The 24,775-nt window shown below is 38.2% G+C and overlaps 1 protein-coding gene across 5 annotated transcripts in view; it reads left to right on the top strand.

Annotated features, from left to right (window-relative positions):
• LOC106871450 (CDC42 small effector protein 2) overlaps nucleotides 1-24,775 on the top strand; it is a 168,227-nt gene that overhangs the window by 74,917 nt on the left and 68,535 nt on the right. Inside the window, exon 2 of one of the 5 annotated variants that reach the window (XM_089340247.1) lies at nucleotides 21,394-21,449. The exons of 3 other annotated variants lie outside the window; for them this stretch is intronic. The gene's annotated coding sequence lies outside the window, so the exon portion shown is untranslated. Of the gene's footprint in view, nucleotides 1-21,393; nucleotides 22,030-24,775 lie in introns of all 5 variants that reach the window. One more of the 5 variants, XM_089340246.1, reaches the window with a different exon arrangement.

Below are 24,775 nucleotides of genomic sequence, written 5' to 3'. Positions count from 1 at the left end.
TATGTGTTGGTGGTGGTGGTGGTGGGAGCACATGTAAGGAGGTGGGGGAGAGGCTGAATATGTGCAACCGTGTGTGGGATGTTGCATGAATGTGTGTGCATGTGTGCATTTGTTTGTGCGTATGAGTGTGTTTAGGGTGTGTATGGGCAAATGGGTGGGGCAGGGTCTGTTCTTGTTTTTTGAGGTGAGGTACAACATGCCTGTCTGGCAGTGAATGCAAACCTTTTCTTGAAAACAGCTGGCGAAATTTTAAAGAAAGTGTAAATTCTAAGAAAGAAGTCTCTTGGAGCAGACAAAACAGATGGAGGAATATTTCCTCTCATTTTATGTCTCATTGAACCAAAATAGCAATTAACAAAGAATATAAAAAAAAAAAAAAATAAACAAAACTTGAGTAAAAGTCACTAGATATCATCATCATCATCAATCATCATCATCATCATTAAGGCAGTGAGCTGGCAGAATCACTAGCTTGCTGGGCTGAATGCTTAGTGGCATTTCATCTGTCTTTATGTTCTGAGTTCAAATTCTGCAGAGGTTGACTTTGTCTTTCCTCCTTTCGGGGTCGATAAATTAAGTACCAGTGAAACACTGGGGCCGATGTAATTGACTAGTCCCCTCCTGCCAAATTTCAGACCCTGTGCCTTTAGTAGAAAGGATTATTATTATTATTATTATTATTATTATTATTATTATTATTATTAATATTATTATTATTAAGGTGTCAAGCTGGCAGAATCGTTAGCACGCCGGGCGAAATGCTTAGCGGTATTTCTCCTGTTGCTCTCTTTTGAGTTCAAATTCTGCTGGGGGTCGACTTCGCCTTTCACTCTTTCAGGGTCAATAAATTAAATATCAGCGAAACACTGGGGTTGATGTAATCGGCTAGTTCCCCTCCCCCATATTCCAGGCCTTGTGCATATAGTATAAAGGATTATTATTATTATTGTTATTATTATTATAATTATTATTATTATAAGGTGGCAAACTGGCAGAATTGTTAACAGACTGGACGAAATACCTAGTGGTATTTTGTCTGTCGCTACGTTCTGAGTTCCAAATCCACCGAGGTCGACTTTACCTCCCCCAAATTCCAGGCCTTGTGCCTATAGTAGAAAGGATTATTATTATTATTATTATTATTTATTATCATTTCATATTTTGTTATCTGCGGAAATGAATCATCTTTATTGAGTAAAAGGAAATGCTAATTGGCAGCTTTGTAGAATTTTAGGGTTTTTTTTTTTCTTTTTCCTTTTTGCCTTTTTGTCTTCTGTGTTGTTTAGAAGCTTGCTTTGCAACCACATGGTTCCAGGTTCAGTCCCACTCTGCAGCAGCACCATCGGCAAGTGTCTTCTATGATAGCCCTGGGCAAGCCAACCGGTGCCTTGCCTGTGAATTTGGTAAAGTGAAACTGTAGGGAAGCCCATTGTGTGTGTACAGGTGTGTGTGATCTTTATCGTCATCATCATCTTTATCATCTTTATCTTTCTCATCATCACTGACTATATCTTGATGTGATACCTGTTTACAGCCAAGCAGACTGAGCCGTGACCATGAAATTCAGTTCGATGACAATAACAGTCTGTCTGTGGAACTGGTGGCGCTGACATTCTGGTTGACAGTGTAACACTATTATATCATCAAATTGTGATAATCCTCTTCCCGCTCCTCCTCCTCGTCCTGCTCCTCTTCCCGCTCCTCTTCCTCGCCCTGCTCCTCTTCCTTCTTGACATCATCAGTGGCTGGAACAAGCCAATGATGGAACCTTTAGTAGGTCACACGAACTACTAGAAATAGCAGCTAAGTTTCTCTTGAACCACATTCTGTTAACTTTCTTTAAAAAAGGGAATAAAATAGAGGACACTTTGGATAATGTTGTCCAAGATACACTATGTCTGCCAAAAAAAAAATCCCCAAAAAACAACAAAACAGTTATGGCTGGAAAGGTCTTTGATTAGAGATCTGCTCTGCTGGGGCTGACTTGGGGTTTAAATGAAACCACCACCACCACCGTGCCATTAATATCTTTATCATCATCATCATAATTGTTATCATCATCATCATCGCTATGAGATGGAATAAGCCAACGATGGAGCCTTAAGGAGGTTACTCAACCTGCTGGAAATAGCAGCTAAATTTCTCTGAAACTGCATCCTACCTGCTTTAAAAAAGGAGGAAAATGGATGATACTTTGGATACTGTAGTCCATGATATGCTATGACTGCCAAAAAAACCCACCACCACCACCACCACCAACAACAACAACAACAAAAGACTTGTGGTTCAAACAACAACACCTGCCAACAATAACTCTGCAGTTCACCGTTAATATCATCATCATCATCATCATCATCATCATCATGGTTGTTGTTGTTGTTGTTGTAGTCGTCATCGTCGTCATTTCTATTCCACTCCTGCATCTCTATGGAAGCTGTTTCTAGAACCAGTAGATGATGCTTGGAAGATGTCCAGCTACGGAAGTCATGAATAAATAATTTGGTTAATTAGATCGTTTGAATTGATTGAACCTCACAAGTGCCAGAAACTACTGCTGCTGCTGCTGTTACTACTACTACTACTGCTATTACAGCGAAAATATATTAAATATGTACTTTTGGGGTCAGACTTGTTTTCGACTGCGAAATTCATAGAAAAACATGAAAGCAAACTGTTTTCCAATTAACCTTACTAATAATTATGATAATGATTATAATAATAACGATAAGATTAATAATTCTTTGTAATTTTGGCATGAGGCCAGCAGTTTTGAGGGAAGTGCTCAACTGGTTCTTATTTTATGGCCCATGGAGGGATGAAAGGTAAAGCTAAGCTCAGTAGTGTTTGAACACAGAATGTAATGATTCTGCCAGCTCACTGCCTAATAATAATAATAATAATAATAATTATAATAATAATAGTAATAATAATAGTAATAATAATAATAATTGTAATAATAGTAGTGGGACTGAACCGGAATCCCTGTGGTTACAAAGCGAGCTTCTTGATTACACTCCTCAGGAAAGATACCAAAACATGCAGGGAAAAAAAAAAAACACTTGTTTCAATCATTAGATCACGACCATGCTGGGGCACTGCTTTGAAGGATTTTAGCTGAAGGAATCAAGTACAGTACTCATTTTTTCAAGCTCGATGCTCATTTTATCAGTCTCTTTTTTGGCGAATCGCTAAGTTATGGAGATGTAAACACACCAACACTGGTTGTCAAGCAGTGGTGGGAGACAACACACACACACACACACACATCATCATCATCATCATCATCTAATATCCATTGTTCATGCTGGCATGGGTTGGACAGTCTGACCGGAGCTGGAGAGCTGGAAGACTACACCAGACTTCAGTATGATTTGGCATAGTTTTCTATGCCTGCATGCCCTTCCTAATGCCAGCCACTCCAAGAGTGTAATGGGTGCTTTCATGTGCCACTGGCACAGGTGCCATTTGTGTGACACCAGGGTGCTTTGACATGTCACTCATTGGTGCCATTTGTGCAAGATCATTATCTGCCATGACTGCAATTTTGCTCAACTCGATGGGTCTTCTTCTCAAGCGCAACATAATGCCAAAGGTGTCAGTAATTGCCTCCATGGGGCCCAACACTTGAAAGTTGGGTCTCACAGAGGTGGTGCCAAGTTAAAGTGCCTGTGCAGTGCCATATAAAAGTGCCCATGCACCCTTGCAGTGCCACATAACAGCACCCAGCACACTCTATGAAGTGGTTGGCATGTAGAAGTCAAGCCAAATCAGACTGGAACCTGGTGCAGCTCTCCAGCTTCCCAGCTCTGGTTAAACTGTCCAACCCATACCAGCATGGACAACAGACATTAAATGATGATGATGATAGATAGATATATACATACCTACATACATAAATACGACAGGCTTCTTTCAGTTTTCATCTACCAACTGCACCCACAAGGCTTTGTTTGGTTGGCCTGAAGCTAAAGTAGAGGGCACCTGCCCAAGGTGTCTTGCGGTGCAACTGAACCCAGAACCAATTGGTTGGCAAGCGAACCTCTTACCACACAGCCGCACTTGCACCCAGATTGTTGGCTTGTGGCTTGAATGTCTTTGCGTGACGGTCTGCTATACCGGAACCAACTTGGGGGATTAACGACGACAACAAAGACAACAGCAACAAGAATGGCAAATGTTATTTTAGTCACATGTCGCCAAGGTTTTAGGTCAGGTGGGAGAACTTCACAGAACAACTAATAATCATGTTTATTTGTTAATTTTTTTTCCTCCATTTTTTTCCCCCTCAATATTCCTGTGAGATAAGTTTTGATTTTTTTTTTTGTCTTTCTAATTAGTTTCAAGGAGGTTTCTTCTAATTTGTACTCGGTGATCAAAACACGATGTGTGCTCCACCCAATGGCATTATATTTTTATATCATATTATGTTTTGTTTCATTTTTATTTTAGTTCATTTCGTTTATGAAATGTGGGGTGGCTGGCTTAGGTTTCAAGGCGATCTCTTTACACGCACAGTCCATACTTAACGCCTGCTGAAAGTGGTTAATGAAAACTGAAGACTCATGGGATAACAATGCCACAACAGAAAGCAAGAACAACAAAAACGGTTACCCAACGCAATTCTGACCTTGTTTGACCTTAATTCGGGGTGGGTGGGTGGGTGTGGGGGTTTGGGGGGAATCAGACTGTCTTGCACTCCTTATCATGTGAAGAAGTACTGTAAAACTAATTACAGGCTATTTTAGTTGTTGCTGTTGTTGTTGTTGTTGTTGTTGTTGTTGTTGCCGCCGTTGTTGTTCTTTTTTACACTTCCTTTCTGATTGCCGTTTCTCCTCGATGACACCACTGCCGATTTCTCTGAGAAAGAATTCCAGTAATTTTTGTTTTTTTTTACCAAAACTATAGAACTGGAGAATGTATTAAAATATGGCAGCAGATGCTGGGAGTTCTTATATTACTTTCCAAACCTCACTGTCTGTCTCTTTCTCTCTCTCGAAACCCCTCCACACTCTCACATATACACACACATATACATACACAAGCCTACATAAACACACGCACACTTCTCTGACAGCTGTTTACCAAACACAGAAATAAAAAGCCCCCCCCCTTCTCTGTCTCCCACCACCTCAGTGACACAGTCTCATTCCTTGCTGTTGATATTTTAGGTTATTATGTTGGAACTATAATTACACCTCACAACCTCCGTAGACGACACTTTTAATTCAGGGGGATTACTACAGTAAGTAACCGACAGATACTTTCTATGCATCTGTGGGTGTATATTTGTCTGTGTTTATAGACAATAGTGAAGGCATGTGGCTTAGTAGTCAGGGCATTTGGCTCACGGTTGTAAGGTCACGAGTTCGATTCCTGGCAATGCGTTGTGTCCCTGAGCAAGACACTTTATTTCACGTTGTTCCAGTTCACTCACCTGGTAAAAATTTGTTGTACCCGTAATTCAGAAGGGCTAGTGTTGTTACATTCTGTGTCATGTTGGATCTCCCTGGAAACTATGTTAAAGGTACACATGAAGGAGACAATGGATAATATAGTCTCACAGATATGCTCTCTGGACAAAAAGAGAGACTGGCCACAGCTGGAATGTCTGTGATCACAAATCTGCTAAACAACAGATCTGCAGCTAAACAACAACAACAGCAACAACAACATCTTAAACACAGCCACTTTCTTTTGACAAGTTAATTTCACGAAATCCACTACGATACATAGCTGTAATCCTGATATAATTAATCTGTTATTAATCCATAATTTAACGCTAGAATTATTATCTGCTTTTCATTTTATATGATATAATATCAGCGATGATAATAATAATAATAATAATAATAATAATAATAGCATAAATATAGCCCTTTACTAAGAAAAATGTCATAAATCTGGGTTATCCACCCCACCACCACTTCCTCTCATCCTCATCCTTCATTCTTGTTCCCTGTTACCTTCAGCTATTACATCTGTCTGTCTATAAAACACCGTCTCATATTCAGCATTAAATAAAGGTATTAATATTTAGAAATTATATATAGCTGGCTGTTATATACAGCACACCTCTTTGCTGAACTATATATGTATGAACTACATTATTTGAGTCAGCTAGAAATAGCAGCCAAATCTTTCTCTCTCTCTCTATTGCTTTTTCTGATCGTGTCCTATTGTCTTAGAAAATGAAGGATGTGCTGTATAATGTCTATTGTGTACCTAGATATACGAAAAAGATGGGATGGTCATGTTTGGAATACCTTTATTCATTTGTGTATGTATTGATGTTGGAGGGATTAATGTTGTGGGGGTTAATGTTGGAGAAATTTATGTTGGTTTTTGGGTGCTTTATCTCCTTTCCTTTGCAAACATTCAAAGCCAGGTGTCCTGTTTGAAGATAATTTATTCCTTACCAATTTCATTGCAAGATAGTGATTTCAATTCTTGGGCTGGGTGTTGTGTTGGGTTCTTGAGCAAAATACTTCATTCCACATTGCTCCAGTCCACTCACCTATCAGTGAGTAACTCTGTGATGGACTGGCATCCCATCCAGGGAAGAATATTACGATTTTGGTCACTTATGCGCCATAGATGCTCAGTAACCCATCCTATGAGTCTTCGAAATTGAAACAATAATGCTCTGTGGTTGATGATAATGAGTCACAGGGGCTTGAAAACCATGAGGGATTGGCATGAGATGGATTGGCCTGCCTCTTCCGACTTACTCAAAAAAACCCCTAAAAATACAAAGAAACAAAAATCCAATTTAGAAATTCTGTTGGTGGTAAAAGAACATTCTTTAGGATTCCTTCATTTTTGAAGGGTTTCTCTTGTTAAATGATGGACAGATGTTGTATTCTTTGTCAATTAGTAAGATTCATTTGGCTCCAATTACTCATCCCATACTAATTATTAGCAAAGCCTTTTACCGAAAACAACAACAATAGCAACAACAACAAACTGATAATCTAGTGTTCTCGTTGTGTTGTTGCATTGTTTAAGTTTCAGGGTTTTTTTTGTTTCTTCAAGAATTTGCCAACCAAGCAACAGAAGTTGGCATTTGTAATTGCTTTTGTTGTCTTTGAAAACATCCAGTGCTGAAATATAAAGCATTCATTTTGTCCTTGACACTAAGTACAAACACACACACACACACACTTTCACATATACAAACACACACACACAGACATACACACACACACACACACACACACCTGTAGCCGAGCTTTACAAAGCAAGCTACAAGGTTTATACCTATACTGAATTGACACATATATATTTATACACACACACACACACACACACACACACACACACACACACACACACACACACACATATATATACAGACACACACACATGCACACACACACACACACACACACGCACACACACACACATACTCGTGTTCCTCCTCCTTCTCCTCCTCCCCTGCCTCCTTGTCTTGTCATGACCTTACTTACACAAAACCCGCCTGCCTCTGCGGCTTGTTTTGTTTCTCATTATCAGTTTAATTAATTAATTATTACTAAACGAACAGAAACTGTCAGCTTCTTGGTTCACATAGGACTAGCAGGGAGAGAGAGAGAGAGAGAGAGAGAGAGAGAGAAAAGAAAAAGAAAATGGGAGACTCCCTGTCCGAGATTCTTAACTGTGAGACTGATAATGGGATCCTTACTTCTTGTTGCGTGGGGGACTTGGTTTGTGGTATAAATTTCTATGAATAAATAGTTTATTATATACCTTTCACTTGTTTCCCCTCACTGGACTGTAGCCATGCTGGAGCACCACCTTGAACGGCAATAAAACAACAGTAGAATATGAAGAATATTTTATGTAAAGTAAAAAGAATGTCAAAATAATTTATAATAAAAACATTATTATTATAATTCTTTTCTGAATCACTTTCACTCGTACATGTAAATGCGACTGTTGATTCACAAGCACTCATAGACAGACTTGTAGATTTCTTTCTAAAAAACAAGTCTAGAGTTGTTTGCTTGGAAGAAGCTTTATTTCGCTCTCTATCAATTTTTTGGTAACACACAGAAGCATTTGTTATGGTAGCAGAAACTTTGGCATTTTGTTCAAAATTTGGATCTTGTGCTTGAAAAATTTCAGCTCACCATACAAAAGTGAGCTGAAAAATAAAACTTGTAAACCCAGGGTCTCGTAAACTGGGTCCTCATAAACTGAAATTTTATCGAAATTTTGTTTGAATTCCCTCTTCCCATCATGCACTGCTTTCATCCATTATCAACAATCTAGAATGAGGGTTTCCTCTCCATTTTCACCTTCTCTCGTGTATTCTTGATGCAGTCCTTAAACCCCAATTTCAATTTGTATTGTACACTGGTCTTTTTACCCTGGACTAACTCACTGCAACAATTGCTTAAGGATCTGATCATCTTCCATTCTGACCACATGACCATTCCATTGTAATCAGCGCTGGCATACTAGGGACTCTATTGTGACAGATTGACTGTGTTTGAGGACTTCAGTGTCACTTAAATACATATGCCATTGGGTACCCGGCATGCGATTGAAACCCCATTGGTGAAATCATTCCTGCCTTTCCATATGTCTCCAATCAGTGACCCAGATCTCATGTTTACTTACAAACAAACATATATACACACATACACTCACATATATATTTACACACACACATATAGATATATGTGTGTGCATGTACGCACACACACGAAGCCCTTTGAGACTGAAGTGAAGTAATACTGTTGATGTTCAGGGTTTAGTGAGGAGGAAAGAGATCTTAGGTCCCTCAGATTATGCTGTGATTTTATCAAGCCTCTATATGTACCCCGTGACTGTAACAGGCCAGCAGGCCTGTCTGAGTACCCTGACTTTAGTAGAATTCTCTGTGTACCCTGTGACTTTCTCGGTCTCTCCATCTACCCCGTACCCCTTAGCAGGTACCCCCCCCCACCACCACCACTACCGCCATCACCACTGGTGTGGTGACATTGATATTTCTGATATTCAGTTTGAACTTCTGTTAGTCAACGTCTGCAGAAAAAAAAAAAAAAAAAGAGAAAAATGTAGGTGGGAAGAAGGAATTCCAGAAGGACAAATGATGTGCAGGGGGAAGGAAGGATTGTTAGTTTTAGTTAGTGTTGGACATTGGAGAGGGGGGGGGGGACGGGTCTAGGAAAACACAATGGACATAAGAAGAAGAAGAAGAAGAAAATGGAAAGAGAGAGAGTTGGGATAATGTAGAATCATTCTGGTTCAGGAGAGTTACTTCTTCTTGTTTTTCTTGACTGCTTTCCTCCAGTGGCCCTCAACCATTTTACGCCTGTCGACCCCCCTTTGAATCCAGTTTCACTCAACTGGACCCTCATAGCCATTCAGTGTTTAAAAAAAAACCTATTATATTTTTAGAATTAAATATTATTCGGAATTGTGTAACAAAAATTGTTGAAATATCTTGTTTATTGTTGTCAGCATCGTCTCACATCCAAGAATTATGGTGATGGCATTGATGACTCTGTGGACTGGTTCTTGCTCAGAAGAATCGATGGCATTGACTGCACGGTGATGTTGGTGGCGGTCAAGGTCGATTTTGTTGAGCCTTTCTCTGCTGTCACTTGGATTGGATTGCCTATGTTTTGTCCACTGCAGGTCAAAACCCTCGGCATATTCTCTCCATCATCCATGGTCTGATGCAGAGTCCATGAGCCTGAGCTTGAGATCATACTGGTTTCTATGAGCCAACTCTGCCACCCTGGCTCAGGACGGCTTGGCAGAAGGATGCAGTTTTTGTACTCATACCCAGGAGTAGTTAAGTCAGTTACATTAACACCCAGGGCTCAACTGGTACTTATTTTATCAATTCCTCACCCAAAGGACGAAAGACAAAGTTGTCCTGGGTGGAATTTGACCCCAGAAGGTAAGGACAGATGAAATCCAGCTAAGCATTTCGTCTGGTGTCCTAAAGAATCTGCCAGCTTGCTACTTTGTGTATAAATTATGGTAACGAAATCTCATATGGATCCCTCAGGGTCATATGGATTCCCAAAGGTCATAATGGACCCAGGTGAGAATCATTGATGGGATTACAAAGTTTCTCACTTCTACTTTTGCATGCTTGCATGGGTCAGATGGAAATTCATTGAGGCAAATTTTCTGTGGCCAGAGATGCCCTTCTTGTCACCAACTCTCACCTGTTTTCAAGCAAAGTGAGTGTACACACACACACACACACACACACACACACACACACACACACACACACACACACACACACACACACCAGGCTAACAAAATAAGCCAAAAAAGACCGTCATCATCACAGAGAGTGCTTCTTAAAACATCATGATATCTAGTTCACAGTTACCATATTCTCACTTCCAGTATCTCTTCTCTATGATATATATACATACATATATATAATATTTTATGTGTATGTGGATATATGTTTGTATGTGTGTATATGTTTCATGTGTACATATGTATTATGTTTGTATATGTTTTGTGTGTGTATAAACACACATATATATATATATATACACACACACACACACACATACATGTATGTGTGTTTTTACAAGTGACAAATATAAACTGGCTCTAATTAAGTTTTTACACTTATTCATAATTAATGATCCTAAAATTACATTTCGACTAATTCCGTTGCCTCCTTATTTATTTAAGGTGCCTTTTATTTTTATTCTCATGTACACACACACACACACACACACGTGCGCGCGTGCGCACGTGTGTATGCGTGTGTTAAAACTGAATATTTTAGTAGTAAAAATCTTGCTACTGTTTGTATTTTTTCATCAACACCGACTGTCTTTACTGACAAATGAGCAATTTCTACTGGAAGTAGGACAGTTTGCATGTCATATTGGAATTTATACAATAACAACAATAATAATAATAACAATAATAATAATAATAATAGTATTTGGTCACGATATGCATATAGACCAACCAGAAGGTTCTTTGGCATTGTGCCTAGAGCAGTGACAAGTGTCTTGCTGACCCACCAAACATTCTAACAGAACAACTTCACGACGGGCAGACATGCAAATAAGGAAGTTTGAAGGTAATTGCTTGACCTACAAGAAATAGCTGCCAAATCTTCTCTGAAATTTGGGTCAGCTTGGAAAGTGGATGTAAAGTGATGATGATGATGATGATGATGGTGATGGTGATTGGTATAATGAAGTTCTGTGTTGACTATATCTAAAAAAATAAAAGGAAGATTACATCTGAAATTATAGAAAAAAAAAAAAAGATTTAAAAAAAATAAAAAAACAAGCTGGATGGTTATGGTTGGAATGTCTTCAGAAGAGAAGTGACCCAGAACTGAACTACATTAGGAAGGGCATGCAGCTGTAGAAACCTTGCCAGATCATACTGGAGTCTGGTACAGCCTTCTGGCTTGCCAGTCCTCAGTCAAATCATCCAACCCATGCCAGCATGGAAAGTGGACGTTAAACGACGACGATGATGAGTTTCATGTGTGTGTATCCGCATATGGATATATATGCATACATGTATGTATGTGTATAGACCTATTTTATCTTCACATCAAAACAGAGGCGGAATGGTGTTTTCATTCTTGCAGTTCATTATTGCAGCTGAAGCTTTTTTTAATATTCAAATTTATTTCAGTGCTTTTGACTCATGCAGTGTTCTACACACACACACACACACACACACACACTTAGTCATATGCACACCCACACACGTGTAAATAAATACACTTATGCACCTCTACATACAAACACACACAATATACACATATCAACAGACACAGATATACGTACAGATGCATAGACATATACACATGTACATGTGTATGTACCCACTGTTTCACACACACACATAATAAAGACATAAACATATACATAAAAGAACACATGCAATATGCATATATCAACAGACACACATATATATATATATATATATATATATATATATATATATATATATACATACATACAGGCACACGCACATGTATATACATACATGTGTATGCAGACACACATACATGCATGCAGGCACAGACACATCAATAGACACTTGTACACATATACATACAAACACATGCAATATGCACATACTGATACAGGTGCACACACATGTATATATATACATGTATGTACACACACAGTCTGCCGCTGTGTGTGTATATAAAGACATTAAAGAGATGAAGGTAGAATTGATAAAAAGCGAAACCTGTGAAGACTTGAAATGTTTTCTAAAATTCAACAGATGTTAGTCTCTGTAGCTGAGGAATTGGTGAAGCCAATTCTTCACAATTGGCTCATGGCCATTACTGTTGGAACCTTCACAGAAACCATTCCACTTACTAAATTTGATGTATGTATTTTGTTTTGTTTTTTGTTTAAGTTTTTTTTTTCTTCTTCTTCTTCTTCCTGGATTTTCCCCAGAAACTATTTTGGTTGAAATAGTCATAATGGGTGCCTGGCCTGGTTTTGTCTTGAAGATGTTCTCTTTGAGACTGTGTGGTGCCTTGATTGATCGCAGTGTGTGTGTGTGTGTGGCACCACTACAGACAAGTGTCTCCTATGATCTCAAGCTGACCACAACCTTGTGAGAAGAATTTGTAGAACTGGAAGGATGGAAACTACATGGGCAACTGCCATAACAAACACACACACACACACACACACACACACACACACACACACACACACACACACACACACACACATCACCGTCATCCCTGCCATCATCCTAATCATTTTTTGTTTGACATTTATTTTCCATGCTAGTTTGGGTGACATAGGGAGCTTTGTTGCTCCCTTAGATGGGTGGCAGTGACACATCTTGCTTGCACTTTGTATTTTTGGTTTGGTTTCTATGGCTTGATGCCCTTGCTAACACCAACAAAAGATAATCAAAAATACGTGGCTGTATCTTTTGGCAAAATGAATGAATAAAAACGATAATAAATAATCTCCACTTTGGTGTTTTCAAATAAAAATTACTCTACATTATTAACAATAGACAGATAGGTGTCCTCACTTTGTTTGTTATTATCACAACATTTCGTCTGATGTACTCTCCAGCTTTCATCAGGTGTTCTGGTGGAATTTTGAACCCAACCCTTTATTTGGCTTATGGGGTCGTCTTTTCTCATTCCTAAGGTATGTTGCTGATGTCATTTTTCTGTTGATATTATCTTTTCGAGTCCCTGTCTGGGATTGAACTCGGAATCTGAGGGTTAGTAGCCTGCACTCTTATCCACTACACTATATGCCCGTAGCCTACTTGGGGAATGATATCAACAGAAAAAATAGCATCAGTGAAAAAGAATACCTTTCAAATGAGAAGAGAGTACCCCATTAGTCAAATAAAGGGTTGGGTTTGAAATTCCACCAAAACACCTGATGAAGGCTGGAGAGTACATCAGCTGAAGTGTTGCAGTAACAACAAACAAGATGAGAACACCTATCCATTCATTGTAAATAATGTACATAATTCCTCACCTCAAAAATATAGAATAGAAAACTTACTCTGTGGTAGTATTTGTTCAACTCCAAGTTGTACAGACACTCCCTTGTCATTTTCACAGCAAACTCATGATCAGCTCTCTGGAAACCTGTAGCCAATGACACTATCACTCACAAAGTGCGATATAAAATATACAAATATATAATAAATAACTAAATGAAATGAAGGAAACAGAAATTTTTGCGGGAAAGCAAAACATTAACAAATATAACACGAAAATAATTGAGTGAACACTTCTTTCCTTGTTCAGAAACTTTATTGTTTAGCACCCCTCCTTTCTTTTATTTTCTCTTTTATTTCTCTTATTCCTTTTACTTCCTTTCTTTTACTTCTCTTATTCCTTTTACTTCCTTTCTTTTATTTCTATTCTTTTTACTTCTTTTATTCCTTTTACTTCTTTCTAATTTAATTAGTAAATATCATTCAGTAAAATCTCTACCTCTCAGTTGCCCCTTTTCTATCCTAAAGAATCCTCTTTTCTGCACCCCCTCTACCAAGACACTCTTCTCTGCTCCCTCCACCTCCTCAAGATCCTCTTTTCCCCTCCCTCTCACCTCACTCACTTTTATTTCAATCCATTAAATATGGCAGGAAATAACACCAAAAACATTTTAATTCTTTCCGACAGATATCTGCTCCTTTCCATTTTTTTATATATATATATATTAAAAAAATATTTAGTTAATTTATCTTTGTGTGTGTGTATGTCTGTTTGTATGTGTGCATGAGTGTGTGGGTAATGATGACGTTAGATATATTGAAGTTTAAATTTTCAAATAAAAGAGAAATATTGAGATGTAAATTTGTTTTAAAAGTCAAGGTAGGGAGGTAGGGAGAGGAGAGGGAGAAGAGAAAGAGGAATAAAGAGAGAGAGAGAGAGAGAGAGAGATATGGAGGCAGGCATGACTCAGATGACGAGAAATGATAATTATAATAATATATAAAATTCAATACAGTGTCATCGAGAAGTCAAGATTTGTGTCAATGCGGTAATATAAATTTGTGTGTGCGTGTGTGTGTGTGTGTGTGTGTGTGTGTGTGCAGACGTGGCAGTGCAGCTGTAAAGCTTGCTTTGCGATAATTTGGCTTTAGGTTCAATTCCACTATGTAGCACTTTGGGCAAGTATCTTCCACTATAGACTGGGCCAACAAGTGCCTTGTGCTTAGAGTAGAATTTGTTGATGAAAACTGCGTCCAAGCCAGTCATATATATATATGTGTGTGTGTGTGTGTGTGTGTGTGTGTGTGTGTCTTTGTGGTATCGTGCCTCTACAGTGCTTGATAACTGTTGTTGGTTTATTTATGTCCCTGTAAACCCAACAGAACAAACGAATAGGTGCCGGGGTAGCTGTGTGGTAAAAAACTTGCTTCCCAACTGCATGGTTCTGGGTTCATTCCCGCTGCGTGGCACCTTGGGCAAGTGTCTTCCACTATTGCCTCAGGCTGACCAAAGCCTTGTGAGTGGATTTCGTAGGGGGAAACTGAAAGAAGCCTGCTGTATATATGTATGTGTGTATATATGTATGTGTGTATATATGTGTGTGTGTGTGTATGTTTGTCCCTCACCACTTTGCTTTTCATCCTTTTGGGGTTGATAATAAGAGTACTAGTAGAGTACCAGGGTCAATGGAAATTGACTTAGCCTTCCCCTGAAATTACTGGTTTTGTGCCAAAATTTGAAATCCAATATTAAGGAATAAAACTAAACAGAATTGTCACATCTTGTCTAAATGTCCAACCCATGCTAGCTTGGAAGCCAGACATTAAATGATAATTATGGTCCTTTCCACTGTGGGAAATTTTGAGGGATGGGGTCTAGTCAAGTACATCAACCCCTGTGCTTAACTGGTATTTATAAAACTCGACCCCTAAAAGATGGATGGCAAAGTTGCTCTCAGTGGAATTTGAACCTGGAATGCTGAGATGGATGAAATGCTGCTAAGCATTTTGCCCAGCATGTTAACGGTTCTGCCAGCTTGCTACCTTATTAAATGATGATGATGAGTATGATTATGATGGTGGCGACAATGATGACGACTATGCCATGATGTAATTGTTGCAATCTCTCGACATGGAATCTCCAAATCTCCGATCAAATCACCCAACAAACAATTTTCAACTCTCCCCCTCCCCACCACGAAATTAAAAACAAAAACAACAAAACAAAACCAAACAAAAAATTGAAATGTCTCCTTGGTTTTTTTGGTTTTTAAACTGAATTTTTTTTTTCTGTTCTTTCCTGTAACATTGCTTCCATTAACCTTCTGTCTTGAATTTCAAGACTCTTTTGGTTTAAACTCTGACATAATTCTGACATCGAACAAACTGGGACCTTTTCACCCTTGAAACCCTAAGCTCTTCCTCCACCTCCACCACCACCACCACCACCACCACCACCACCACCATCATTGCCACCACCTGTCATCTATATACATATATATATATATATATATATATATATATATATATATATGTATATACACACACACACACACCCATGCATCCCTCCCCACCAGCCTTTCTTCATTTGTGGCTGCGTTTGTCCTCCTTCAGAAAACGGTGTGGCGTCAAATATCAGTGAGAACTACAAAAAAATGTGTACACACTCAACAAATGTCACATTACACTATCTCTCTCTCTCTTTCGCCCCCCTCTCCCTCTCTCTATCTGTCTATCTACTTTTCTCTATCTCTCTATCAGTTTCTCTTTCTCTTTCTCATGCACTTTCGCTTTTTCCTTCTCTCTTTCTTTCTCTCTCTCACTCACTTTCATACATTCTCTTTCTTACTCCTTCTCCTTCTACTACTGTCTCTTACTCTCTCTCTCTCTCTCTCTCTCTCTCTCTTGCTCTCTCTTTTCCATAACCTTGGTTTCAACCAGCTGACAATATTCCTGAGTGCACGCACGTGTATGTGTGTGTGTGTGTGTGTGTGTGTGTGTGTGTAAACATGTCTAGCAAACTGTATTTGAGTGCAAGCAGCTCTGTGTGTCCATATGTAACTCTGTGTGCGTGCATGCGTAAATATCCCTGTACCAAACAAATTGTGTGAGAGTAGCTCTCTATGTCTGTATGTGACTGGCTTTGAGTGTGTGTGTGTTTGTATGTGTGTATATAACTCTGTGCGTGTGTGTTTCTATGTGTGTATGTAGTTGTGTGTGTGTGTGTGTCAGATGTTTTTGACTTGGTGTGTGTGTGTAAGGATTTGAGGTGTATGTAACTGTGTGTGTGTGTGAGGTGTATTTGACATTGTGTCTGAGGTTGTGTATGTAATTATGTGTATGTATGTGAGGAGCTCTCTATGTCTGTATGTGATTGGCTTTGTATGTGTGTGTGTGCGTGTAACTAACTGCGAGTGTGTCTCTGAGGTATTTGACTTTGTGTGTGTGTGTGTGTGTGTGTGTGTGTGTGTGTGTGTGTGTGTGTGTGTGTGTGTGTGTAAGGATTTGAGGTTGTGTATGTGAATATCTCTGTACCAAAGTAATTGTGAGATTAGATGGCTTGACATGATCCCGTCGGTTAGAGCAGGGGTTTTGAGCTCCAGTGCCAACCATTTTAACCACTTAACAAAGTGCACAATAAAAAGGGTTGTGAACAATGTAAGGCGCCTAGATACCTGTGTTATCAACTGTCTTTAATCCTTTAGCATTCAAACTGACCAAATCCAGCCCCAAACATTCTACATGTTTTATGTTTAGACTAGCCAGATCCAGCCTCTCTCACCTTCCCTACAATGTCATTCTAACAGAAAACAATCACATCATTTGAAATCTCAAAACTATGAGATAATGCCTGATTAATGCAAAATGATGGGAATAAATAAGTATTATAAGGTGTATGACTCGGTGGTTGGAGCGTGTGGATGACAATCATGAGGTAGTGAGTTCAATTCCCAGACTGGGCTGTGTGTTGTGTTCTTGAGCGGGACATTTTATTTCATATTGCTCCAGTTCACTCAGCTGTAGAAATGAGTTGTGATGTCACTGGTGCCAAGCTGTATTGGCCCCTTTGCCATTCCCTTGGTGCACATCGGTGGTGCAGAGAGGAGAGACGAGTATGCACAGGTGATTGCTGGTCTTCCATAAACAACTTTACCTGGACTTGTACCTCAGAGGGGAACTTCCTAGGTGCAATCACATGGTTGTTCATGACTGAAAGGGGGTTCTTACCCTTTATATTTCACAGAATAATCTGAATGCTAAAGGGTTAAACTGACCAGATCTAGCCTCTTATGCTTACCCTACAATGTCATTCTAAAAATGAACAGTCACATCATCAAGATCTCAGAGCTGCACAAAGACGCATTACAATTTGACAAAGTAATCCGAATGGATTATGAATGGTAGAATGTGAGTTGAGGGAGATTGGCTGCTATTTTTAACAGAACGAGCAGCCATATAGAATTTCGTAATATGGTAGAATTGGTGCAACTGGGTTTAATTCTCTCTCTCTCCTTGCAGTTTTTATTTTTTATTTTATATTTTTATTGTTATAACTAGGAATTTGATTCTGGTTGTAGCAATAGGGAGTGATGGATGTCGTAGTCTTGATGGTGGAGGAGTAGGTTGTATGGGGGCAGGGGGAAGCAGCGCTGTTAAAGGAATGGTAGTGTGGGGGTGATGGCGGTTCAAAGTCAGTATCATTTTTTTTTTGTGGTGAGGTGGGGGTGGAGGTGCGTGGGGTGGGGATCAAGGGAACGGTGTTAATATATTTTCCTCCTTTGCAAAAATCCATGTTCTGGGTGTTATCACATAATAAGTGTGCCATTTGGGTATCTTGTTATCTGATAAACAACCGGAATGTATTAATGTATTTGTAGCAAGACACAGCTCTGCCCCCCCCCTGACTGCATGAGCCCCAAAGTAATTCCCTGTTTTTTGGGGGTTTCTCTTTGTTTTTGTTTTTTGGCTGTCTTTAAGTAAAGTACAAGAGAGAGAGAGAGAGACAGTGGTGGGGTGGAGGGCAAGGATCGTTGATAAAGACTCCCTAAAGAACTTAATAGATTTCAGTACCCTGCCTTTGAAGTATCATTGCCCAAAAGGTGTTTCTATTAAAGCATCTTGATACTGTTGCTGCTGTTGTTTTTTTAGCCTCAGGTCAACCCTGGTTGAGCAGACCTATGGTCTGTGATCAAACGTTTTCCAGCCATGACCAATCTGTTCTTTTTAGGAACATCTTTATTTCCGTTTTGCACTCTGCTTGTGCATCTGTCTGTTCTTTTACTTGTTGCAGTCATTAGACTGCGGCCATGCTGGGGCACCGCCTTGAAGAAGAATTTTCAGTTGAACATATTGATCCCAGTACTGATTTTATTGATCACTTAGGCTGAACTGCTAAGTAAACCAAGCTGCTGATAGTGGGGGAGTCGCATAGGTTTCAAGCTTCTGAGTAAGGGGTTGCGAGTGTAAAAATGTTGGGAACCACTGCTATGAGATACCACACTGGTATTTCACTGGTACTTAATTTATTGACCCCAAATGTACGAAAGGCAAAGTCGACCTCAGTGGAATTTGAACTCAGAACATGAAGATGGACGAAATGCCGCCAAGCATTTTGCCTATACACTTATTAGCTGTGGAATTTCACCCAGGGAAAATCCCTTCAAAATGTCAATTGAACACTCTTAAATGTCTTCCTTGGATTTTCCCTGGGCCCAAGGACGTGACATTGGTAATGTTCTAACACTAGACAATCTGGTCCAAGATACATTGTGTCTGATCAAAAGAGATGGTCGTGGTTGGAACACCTTTGAGCATAAGTCTGATAGGTCGGGGGGCTGACCAGGTGTTTCATTTGAGTTACTTCCCTTGGCTCATTTTATTTATTTTGTATGTTTAGTTGTTTATTTTTCACCTGAATTCTGTTGATATTATTAAATATGAGAGATAAAAGAATATGTATTTTTACTGTCAATATTGATGTAACAGTGTTTCAGCTTTTTATTTTTAAAGGACCTTATTTTGGACGCTGTCAGAAAGAGGGAGAGAGAGAGAGAGAGAGAGAGAGAGAGAGAGAGAGAGAGAGAGAGAGAGAGAGAGAGAGAGAAAGGCTGAGTTCTGTTCTATGTTATGCAATCTTGAATGGTTTATTTAAGCTTTTTTTCATAGTCTCCTTCTCTCTCTCTCTCTCTCCCCCTGTTCCTCTCCACCTCTGTTCAGTCTGTGTGTGTGTGTGTGTGTGTGTGTGTGTGTGTGTGTATATGTGTGCGTGTATTTATATTTATGTGTGTTTGTGTATATATGTGTGTGTATATATGTATGGCGTGTGTATGTGTATATGTGTGTGTATATATATATGTGTATATATGTCTGTGTGTGTGTGTATATATATATGTATATGTATATATAAATCACATATCATATTGAAGCATATTTATTTAAAGGAGTCTCTGTACCTTGCCGGTCTGTTATCTGACTCACGTAGATTTTGTGTTTTCTTTGGAACGACGTACTACACTTTGGTGATTACATTTAAAACCCCTTTCAGATGCTATTTTGATCTATCTGTGTTTTTTCTACTTCGTTGCACTCAAGAGCGTTTAGGGTACCACAACATATGTATGTATGTATGTAGAGACACACACAATAATGGAGCCTGGGGAGTATGTTATAAAATTATTTATAGCACCTTTGCATGTTTTCTGGTGACCACACATGCACATACACCCACACATGTATATATCTGTTATCTCTTACTTGTTTCAGTCATTACACTGTGGCCATGCTGGGGCACTGCCTTGAAGAATTTTTAATTAAATGCATCCCTGGTACATATTTTATTACCTCAGCCTTAGCGAAGGCGGAGATATTGTTTTCAGTCATGTTTGTTTGTTTGTTTGTCCACGGACAAGATATCTCAAGAACCGTTGGATGGATTCGGATGAAACTTTCAGGGATGTTTAGCCTTGTAACTGGCACAAACTGATTAGAATTTGGAATCGATCCGGTACTGGACAAGGATTCTGGATTGTTTTTCCTGCTTTCTTACTTGATTTTTGAGAGCGGTTGGGTTCATTTTTAGTATTTTCGTTTGTGAGAGCAGTTGAGTTTATTTCAGATATTCTCAATTTTAAAAATCATCTCTGGCTAATCGTTGAGAGGATGTTGGTGTTGCCTTGGCGGAGGTTTGCTCTCTCTGAGTGCTCTTGTTTTATTTTTTGTTTTTGTTTTTAAGCCTTGTATTTATTCTCTTGGTCTCATTTGCCAAACTGCTAAGTCATGGAAACATAAACACATCAACACCGGTAGTCAAATGCAGGCACAAAGACAGACAGACCAACACACACACACACACACACACACACACACACACACACGCACACACTCCCCACACGCACACCCACACATACACTTAAACTTTTCCCCGTTTCTGCCTTGTCCAAGGTGACACACAGTGGGGCTGAACTCAGGACCATGTGGTTGGGAAGCCAATTTCTTATAGCATAACCATGGAACAGCTTAACAGTAACTTCGAAGTTTTGGCTTGCTCTCCTTCATCAAACAATCTGTATTCTACTAAAAAGCTTGCTACCTTAATAATAATAATCCTTTTTGTTATAGGCACAAGGCCAGAAATTCAGCCCCAGAATTTCACTGGTACTTAATTTATTGATCCCGAAAGAATGAAAGGCAAAGTCGACATCAGCAGAATTTGAATTCAGAATGTAGCAAACTGGCAAAATATCGCTAAGCATTTCCCCTGGCGTGCTAACAATTCTGCCTGTTTGCCGCCTTCTTAATAATAATAATAATTATTATTATTATTAGATAATAATAATTATTATTATTATTATTGTGATTTATTCAGTTATAATGTAATATCTTGAATAATGTTTTTATTCTCTTCTTATATATATTTCTCTCTTTTTGTCTTTTCAGGTAAGGTTCATTCAAGTTTATTTTGCTTTTTCCAAAGAAAAATTTATTGAAATGAGGTAAGCAGTTTGGTTTAAGCTTAATTTACTAAATATCAGCCCCGAAATCATTTTCTAATTAATCTAATAATTTTTTGGCTGACATTCTGGTTATTGGAGCAAATGGGGTTCTTTTAGGTGTGAGTTCTTCTAATTATGGGAAACTCATGTATTTAAGTGCTTGCATGTGCGTGCGTGTGTGTGTGGTTTGCTAGGGAAAATGTCAGGGTTGTAGTTAGAGACTGTGTGCTGCCTGAGGTGGCCCTTAAATTTGTTGATACCCCCACTCTTGCCACCCCCAAATGTGTCGTCCCCATAAATGCTTTGCCCCTATTGGACCAGCTATGGCTAACTTTTATCTTTTAGTTGTTTCAGTTATTGTGCTGTGGTCATGTCGAAGTACTGCCTTAAAGGGTTTTAGGGTTTTAGTTGAATGAATCGACCCCGATACTTATGTTATTGCTTTTTTTTTTGTGTTTTTTTCTTTTGTTATGTCCGGTACTTTTTCCGTCTGAACTGCTAAATTACAGGGGACATAAACAAACCAACATCTGTCGTCAAGCTGTGGCAGAGTGTATGACAGAGACACAGACACTGTAGGGTAAGTGTGAAGGGCTGGACCTACTTAATTTTAACAAAGCAGGTTGAATATTTGGGCCAGATATGGCTGGTTTAAATGTTAAAGGGGCTAACGTGGAAAATTGGTGTTGTGAAAAGTATGTCGGGTGTGAGGTTTTAGTTTAATGTGGAAAACTAATGTTATTGTGTGAGGGCATAGTCTTCTGTGGAAAAATACATTGTGTAAGGGCATAGTTTATTGTGAATTATTTTGTATATTGTGGAAAATATTGTGCGGACTAAGTTTACTGTGGAAAAGTATATTGTATAAGGGCATGGTTTACTGTGGAAAATATTGTGTGGACAAAGTTTACTGTGGAAAAGTATAATGTAGAAGGACATGGTTTACTGTGGAAAATATTGTGTGGACAAAGTTTACTGTGGTAAAGTATAACATAAGGGCATGGTTTACTGTGGAGAATATTGTGTGGACAAAGTTTAATGTGGAAAATATTGTGTGGCAAAGTTTACTGTGGAAAATATTGTGTGGACAAAATATTGTGTGGTAAAGTATAACGTATAAGGCCATGGTTTACTGTGGAAAAGTATAATGTATAAGGGCATGGTTTACTGTGGAAAATATTCTTTTCTACTCTAAGCACAAGGCCTGAAATTTTGGGGAAGGGGGACAGTCGATTAAATCGACTCCAGTATGCAACTGGTACTTAATTTATCGACCCCGAAAGGATGAAAGGCAAAGTTGACCTTGGTGGAATTTGAACTCAGAACATAGAGACAGATGAAATACTGCTAAGCATTTTGCCTGGCGTACTAACGTTTCTGCCAGCTTGTCACCTTATGCTGTGGAAAATATTGTGTGGACAATGTTTACTGTGGAAAAGTATATTGCATAAGGGTATGGTTTACTTTATAAAAGTATATAGTATGAAGGCATGGTTTCGTATAATGTATGTGTATATGTGTGTATGCATACATGTGTGTGCATGTGTTTGTATATATGGGTCTTGGAACATTTGTACAAACACATTCATTGAAAATATAATTAGCCAAAGCAAATTGGTCAAAAGACACATTGGTCAAAAAAAGAACAGAAAAATTGGTTGAAAGACAAAATTGATTAGTTGTAAAAAAAAAAAACAAAACGAAAAAAATAAAATAAATATTCGTTGAAAGCTTAATATTTTTCAAAGAAATTAAGACTATAAATTATCAACTCTTTTGAAATCAACCTGCCTGTGACACATACGGATTTTATGACACAAACTTTTTGTTTGAGGCGAGCTAAATTAAGATCTATCAAAATTTCATGCTGATTTATGTTCCAAACACCGGCTTAATTAACGAGAAAATTATTTTTTTCTTCATTATTCTCAAAACTAATTGAAACAAAAGCTGTGTATTTTAACAAAAGTTTGGTAACACAAGAGTTAAAGTGTACATAAAGTGATCTAAATTAAAAACTCCCATTGAGATTTCATGTTTATTTATGTTTAACCCTTTTGTTACCAACCTGGCTGAAACCACCTCTGATTCTGTAATACAAATGTCTTGTTTTCATAAGTTTTGAATTAAAATCTTCCACCAAACCTTAATCACAATTTATGTTCCTAACTCTAGCTTAATGATAACTAAGTTATTTTACTAAATTCTTTGTTACATTTAAAATTAATTGAAAGAAACACAGAGCATCTCAAAATAAATGCGATAACGAAAGGGTTAACAACTATTCAGAGCAAAACGGTTATTAGCGAGAAACAGGAATCACCAAACAGGTCTTTATATATTATACTTCCATGTTGCTATGGTAACAGTTAACCCTTTTGATACCGACCAGGCTGAAACTGCCACTGGCTCTGTAGTACAAATGTCTTGTTTTCAAAAGTCCTGAATTAAAATCTTCCACCAAACCTTACTCACAATTTATGTTCCTAACACCAGTTTAATGATCTCTAAGTTATTTTACTAAACTCTTTGATATATTTAAAATGAATTGAAAGAAATACAGAGCATCTCAAATTAAATACGATAACAAAAAGGTTAATGTTCCAAAAAGCAGTTTAATAATGACATTTATTATATGAAGTTCTTTATCATTTTCAAAATTAATTGAAACAAAGGCAGAATGTTTTAACAGAAAAATGATAAGAGGTTTAAAAGTGATCTAAATTAAAATCTATCAAAGTTGCATGTTAAATTATCTTCTAAACCCCAGCTTAATGATGCTTTTTGCTATAGGTGCAAGGTCTGAAATGCCAGTGTATAACTGGTACTTATTTTATCAACTCGCAACCCCTTGCCCAAAAGCTTGAAACCCATGCTACCCACCTATCAACAGTTTGGTTTACATTTTATTTTCTGTGAAGGAGAAGGAATGAAACATCTAACCAAAATGGTAAAAGACAAAGTCAACTTTGGCGGAATTTGGACATGGAATGTAAAGACAGGTGAAATGCTGTTTAGTATTTTGTCCAGTTTGCTAACGTTAGAATTAAAGTGATCGAAATTAAAAGCTTCCATCAAAATTTCCAGTTAATTTATATTCTCCAATACCAGTAAAATAACTACAAAATTATTTCGTTAACTTCCTCAAAAATTAATTGAAACAAAGGTCATATATTTGAAGAGAAATATTGTAACAAAAAGGTTAAAGTTGTCTAAATAACAACCTTCCTTTGAAATTTCCAGTTAATTTATGCTCCAAACATCAGCTTAATAATGATGAAATTGTTTTACTAAGTTTTTCGTTTTCTTCAAAATTAATTGAATCG

The sequence above is a fragment of the Octopus bimaculoides genome, chromosome 23, assembly GCF_046866305.1.
Source record: "Octopus bimaculoides isolate indiv1 chromosome 23, ASM4686630v1, whole genome shotgun sequence".
Taxonomy (NCBI): Eukaryota; Metazoa; Mollusca; class Cephalopoda; order Octopoda; family Octopodidae; genus Octopus; species Octopus bimaculoides.
The sequence above is the reverse complement of the archived record's forward strand: the minus strand, read 5'-3'. Positions and strand labels throughout refer to the sequence as shown.